This window comes from Copadichromis virginalis, linkage group LG4 (genome assembly GCF_057382275.1).
Source record: "Copadichromis virginalis isolate Kocher_CV1m ecotype Utaka linkage group LG4, C_Virginalis_male_GT1.1, whole genome shotgun sequence".
Lineage (NCBI taxonomy): Eukaryota > Metazoa > Chordata > Actinopteri > Cichliformes > Cichlidae > Copadichromis > Copadichromis virginalis.
This window is the reverse complement of record NC_140621.1, coordinates 4,345,540-4,351,936: the sequence shown is the minus strand read 5'-3', so window position 1 is coordinate 4,351,936 and position 6,397 is coordinate 4,345,540.

Genomic DNA, 6,397 nt, shown 5'->3' with positions numbered 1-6,397 from the left:
CTACATATTTGAGTTGTTTGCCATGCTTGGCAAGTCATTTTTTCAAAGATTGTTTCAATTATTATTATGAGCTTTTACTTCTGTGGCTCTTTGGAGTTGAGACAAAGCTGTGTGAAAGGCATTAGCCATGTTGCTCGGTGATAGCATAATATTCTGTTTTAGCTAGCTGAAAGGTATTGTTTGCGGGCAAATACCACAGCCTTGAAAAAAGCTTGCATGTGAATTTTCAGTCAAACTTTTGGTCAAATACACCTAAAACAATGCTTTGGAATCAAACTCCGTTCTGGAAAAAGAGATTTGAAAGCCTTGTGATGATCGGCAATCAGATGTTTCAAATAGCAAGTCATGCCATGAGTTATAATGGGTGAAAAAACAATGTTCACAATTTGAACTAACAAAAGTAGCAAGTTCCAATGTCCATCATTTCTGCAAACGATATCACCAAAAATCAATGGGCTATTCCGCAAAAGACACCATGACTGCACAGCATTAAGCCCAAGATCTTTGCTGTTGTCATCCAGTTTTAGCCCACCTGGCCTGTTCCTTCTCTGTGCATATCCGTAGTTAAAGCTTATAATTCTCTGTGACAATGAATTCAAGGATATCAAAGAGGTCTTAATCAAGTACTGAAACACAAGCTTTAACTCATACTGCACCACTCCCTCTAGTAGATCATGCATTATGTCTACAGCATAGTTGTCTGAAATATGGAACAGCTGAAGTGAATTGAGTAGACAATTTCTTTTTACACCAAATGTTGAGACCAAAGCAGGATTTCCTTGAATGGCACCACAGTGTTTGTAATGAAGTTCTTTGTAACGCAGTGTTAAGCCTACATGATCTTCACTAAAAACTGACTGCAACTCTGTCTTATCAGTTAAACAAAATCTACAACAATAGTTTGCACTAAATCTTCTTCTTCTTCCTAGCGGTTTATATCTCGCGACGCAGGGTCCGCTATCTTGCATGCCTTCCTCCACTTCTTCCTATCAAGGGTGTCTAGTTTGCACTAAATGATTCAACAAAACCAGAAATGCTATGTAAAGCCAAGTTGTCACCTGTAATCTGAAAAAGCGAACCTCTCACAGGTGTGGCTGAAAAGGGCATTCCTTCAGTCTCTAAAATCAACAAGTGGCTTTAGGATAGGATCAAACCCATATTTTTTTAAGTCTTCTGAATGAAAAAGGGCTACAAGATGAATGTTCATCAACACAGAACTTAACTCTGGTGGCAAATTTCTCAAAACAAAATAAATACAACCAAGTTTGTGCACTCCCCTTTTTGAGCCTAGAGGATTAGCAGTTTCAAAATCGTCATAGTAGAGCTGGATCTGGAGAGCATGTTCTTGTTGTGAGAATAAACTGTGATTTTTGAAGTAGGAGCCGTCATTTAAATCTCTGTAAAATCCCTCCATGTTTAGTTTTGTTTTTTGGAAACTGCTACAAAGTTCACTGTTTCGAAACATAGATGAAAGGGATCTGTCAATGGAAAATTTTACTTAGTAGTCAGTATAATCTTTTAATGATATGAGTTTACATATGGTAGAATACTGCATGTAATCATTTGTGTTTAGAAGTATATAGTTGGTGGCATATTGAAAGAATGTCTCATCCTACACTCTCAGAAATAGGGGTACCAAAGTGTACCAAAAAGGGTACAAATGCTTGTCGCTGGGGGTGTTCCTTTTTGAAGGACATTTCTGTACCCTTTAGGCTTGGTACATTTTTGTACCTTATGAAATTGTACCATCTGAAGTACAATCATGTACTTTCCTAAGACATAAATGTACCTTGAAACTATAGTACAGAAATGTTCCCTTGAAAAGGGTACAATAGGGTACCTATGAGGGTACCCCCCCAGCGACAACCTATTTCATACCTAAAGAGACAAAAATGTACCCCCAATAGTCCAAAATATTTGGTTATTTAACCATTTATTTTCGATAATACAATCACATCAAAGCATTTAAACAACCACAGAAATACATCCTTGATTACATTCGTATATTGCCATAGGACATGTCAAGAAAAATACATTCATTTAAAAAAAAAAAAAAGTAAACAATCACATAAAGACATTAAACACCTGAACACAATGGAAAATGTGCTTGCAATCACGTCACACAGAATACCTCAAGGACACAAACAGCCTATCATCAACTAAATACGTGTCTAGAGCTTGAAAGTCTAATTCATTTCCTGGATTGAACAGGATCCAGTCATTGTCAACTGCCACTTGGTAAGCATGGAAATGACATTCATAAGTGCAAGGAAGTAACAGTTTCCCACACAATACCCAACAAATATCAACATTCAAAATATACTTGATTTTAAGGAATATAGGTATGGCTTTAGTGTGTACATGGCCAACTACAAAAACATCCTCAAGTTCATATTTGACACTGCTGACAGATATAGCAGACACACACTGAAGCACTTTATCCTGAAAATGCACATCTGTAAAACTTTTGTTCATTTCCAGAGCATTCTGTAAGTCACCTGGCAGAGATGAAAATGGCACACTGACACTTGTGCTGAGTGAATGTTCAAAGTCAACAAGCAACTTATCTGAAGAAAACTCCCAGCACTGTTTCATTTGATGACGATTGTTAAGAGTTGCAGTGATGTTTACAAAGTTTTTGCATTTACTCGCTAGATTTTTGAAATATTGATGCTTGCTTTCATATCCCATACACCACAAAGGGCGAAGAGGACCATGCATCAAAATCAGCCTTGGGTAGTGAATAAGGTAGTGACACTTGGGTGGGGGCATATTTAATAGAGTTGGTTAAGTACCCTGGTGACACTTACTGGCAGGGGTTTGTCTCCCTGGTCTCCTATGTTGACAATGCAGTTCTGAAGAAAGACAAGTGTTTTCTTGAAGTATGCAGGGTAGGTCATGTTGAACACGAAGAAGGTGGAGAATGCTGAGATGTAGGCCTCATCCAGCGAGCGGCACGAGCAAACATCCACTCCTTCAACTGTTACAACACAGCGACACTGTCTTAAGAGGGCAGTTGTCCAACTCTTATCCTTCATTCGAATGGTTGGGTATGGACTCGTGGGAGTATTCTGCAGAAGAGGAAGAAAAACATTAGTATACAGTATGTTTAAGCAATATGTGCCAAGTGGATTTTCAACAGATTCCTCAAATTACCTTCTTTATTTGCTGCAAAACAAAACTGTCTATTCTGATAACCTGTAAACATGGCCCCTACTCCAAACAAAAAGCTTCTTGACCAATGACTGTTGTGGTAGTGTTTGATAAGCTGCTAAAGTTTGACATAATATTCAAGGGCAAAAGCAATCACCCCTGACAGTGACAGTACCTGTGAAGAAGAATTTTCCTAAGGGGACAATAAAGGTCTATCTATCTATATAAACACCAGACAAAACCCAAGAGCACAGCAGCACTGTGGATTAACAGCAGTGTTTCCCCTACATTAGCTTAGCTGTGATGCTGAACCGCAGCTGAATTCAGCTCCATGCCAACAAAACACCGAGAATGAAACTTGTGGCCAAAGGCTATGCATCATGCATTTACCTCTCCAAGGATGATGAAATCTTCTATCTTCTCCTTGAAGATGGATGGCAAGAGAAGTGCCCCCTTGAAGTCAATTCCTAGGTCATACAGATGCAAATGCACTTCATTAGATTTTGATAGCATGCAAATTCCCATTAACATGCTCTTCACATGACACTATGGTACATCAATTATCTTTGGAAGAGAGAGCAAATGAATTGTCACAAAATTTACTATTTGTATGAGGTCAAATTAGCACCTGTAATGTCTTCAGCCAGTGCATTCTCTCTTGCCTCCATGTAGACCTTCTTCAGTGGCAAATCCTTGGTCATTTGAAGAACAGCAGTGAAGTTTTTGCTAAAGCGGCGACAGATGTTGTCTTGGCAGGGATGCATTAAATCAACCTCATCACACAACTGGAAATGAAAAGAGCAGAATAGACAAAAGAATGACATTTTACATTGAGGATTTAAACTTTTGACATGTTTAAAGACACAGACTGGAGATAAATGTAAAGTGCTGTAACCCTTGAACAAAAAATTCTAAAGCTAATAAACAGATTGATTAATCAGTTAGTACAGAAAATAATAATAATCAGATTTAGAGACAAAAAAAATCATTAGCTGTTTCCCCAATCATCTTAACAATTCTTGGGTTGCAGACAGTGTCCCTGCACAGAGCTTACAGCTCTCATATTCGAAAATCCCAAATCCCACTAAGTAGGTGAAATGGTACAAATGTGTACCTTCCATTGTTTAAAATCCCTTTGAGCGGGAAACAAGTTAGATGCGATAAATTTTGCTTAGAAAACATTTTTGTTAATAGCTATATTTACATACTAGCATGTTTTGAGAAATTATTGATTTTTTTACATTGTTGTACACGGTTACTGACTATTTATTGATAAAACACTGGAATACGGCGGGCAGACAGACGTTGAACATTCCACCAACAGTCTAAATAGTCCACATTTGTACCTTTCTTTGTTTAAAACTTAGCTAACTGCTAGCATTCACCCATGTTAAAGCTAGCTCTTCGGACTTTTGCTAACTCTACTGTAAAATTACACGTTGTAATTTTTATAAAAACACAAAATCACACCCGACTTACCTCTAAACCTTTGCGCCTCGTCGTCTGACACATCAACGCCTTCTTCCATCAACTTTTTAAGGAGCTCCTCCATCGATAACCCCCTGAGAGTCATTTTCTGTGTCAACGCTAGTCAGCGCGGAGGCGGAGCACTCATCGCTGCTGGCTTTTCAGCCTTTGGGATTAATGCGCGTTGCGAACTTGATACATGGAAATACAACATTGTGGTATTAATGCGCAGTTGTTTAGAAACAGTTATGCTGTCTTGGCGAACTATATTTGTAACTTACAAAATGTAGTCACCGTAACATAAAAATCTGCTTGACATTTTAACTTCCAAAGAACCTCGGTTTAACTTGATGTTGCAAATTCCATAAAAACCTCACAATTAATGAACAATTCTAGGATGTAGTAAAAGCAAAAAAGTAAATGGCCAAACATAACAGTAAAATGATTTCACGTTTTTGAAAGATTTAAAACATTAAAAAATTATAACTGGAACTTAATAAAATGGAAATGGACCAGTTTTTTTTAACATCATTTGGTTGTGCCTGCATGTCATTGTGTGTTTTTTTTAAAATATAATTTAACATAACTTACACAAAGGTAGGTTACAGATATTCTTTGCATCATAGTGTGGTGGACCACTAGAGGGCTCCACTCACACCCAGTGTAAAGGAAGTGTGTTCCTGTGTTTTGTGGCGCGATATGCTCAGTTGTTGTGGAGAGACGAATAAAGAAGGAGTGAGGACTGAGAGCTCTGTGTCGTTAACGCTTACCTCCACATTGGTGACCCCTGACTCGAGCATGCAACGGGCCGCAGATAACACAGACCCCGCTATGGATATATTGGCGGCCGCCGGACCTCCGCCTCCTGTTTCAGCTACGTTCGCTGTCGCGCTGAAACTGCCGGACTTTTGGCTCCATGACCCCCCGTCATGGTTTGTACACGTGGAGGCTCAGTTCGCCCTTCGCGGCATCTCGGCTGACGACACGAAGTATCACCATGTGGTGGCCTCGCTCGACCCGCTGGCCACCCGCCGCGCGATGGCGCTCCTCCGGGACCCACCCGCCCAAGGGAAATACGCCGCCCTCAAAGAGCTGCTTCTTCGGCGCTATGCCCTCTCTGACGCTGAACGAGCCGACAAGCTCCTCAACCTGTCAGGCTTAGGTGGCAGTACTGCGCTCGAGCTCATGGAGAACATGCTATCGTTGCTCGGGCCAGATGACGGTGGTTTCCTCTTCGCCCACCTCTTCCTCCGCCAACTACCGGCCGCCGTGAGAGCTGTCCTCGCGAACTCTCCACTTCTGCCTGCGAAGGATTATCGCTCCCTGGCTGAAGAAGCGGATCGCATTCTCCTGGCTAGCCGCACTTTCGACGTTCACGCCCTGGCTACGGACACGCCGGCGGCACCTTCCACGCCTCCACCTGCCTCCCCCGGAGCATCCGCCCCCTTGCTGACGGCAGGGATTGCTACACGCCGTCGCCGCGGAAAGAGCATCTGTTTCTACCATCAGCGTTTTGGCGACAGAGCGCGTCGCTGCCTGCCGCCTTGCGCTTTCACGGCCCAGGGAAACGGACCCGCCACCGCGCCGTAGCGGCCGCGACCGCTGGCAATACAGAAAGGCTGCTCTTCATAGAGGACTCGCGCTCCGGGAGACGTTTTCTTGTGGACTCCGGCTCCCAGAAGAGCCTCCTTCCCCCTACCGCTGCCGACGGACTAGCAGCGAACTGTGGGCCGCAGCTCATTGCAGCTAATGGCTCTCCCATCAAAACGTTTGGGGA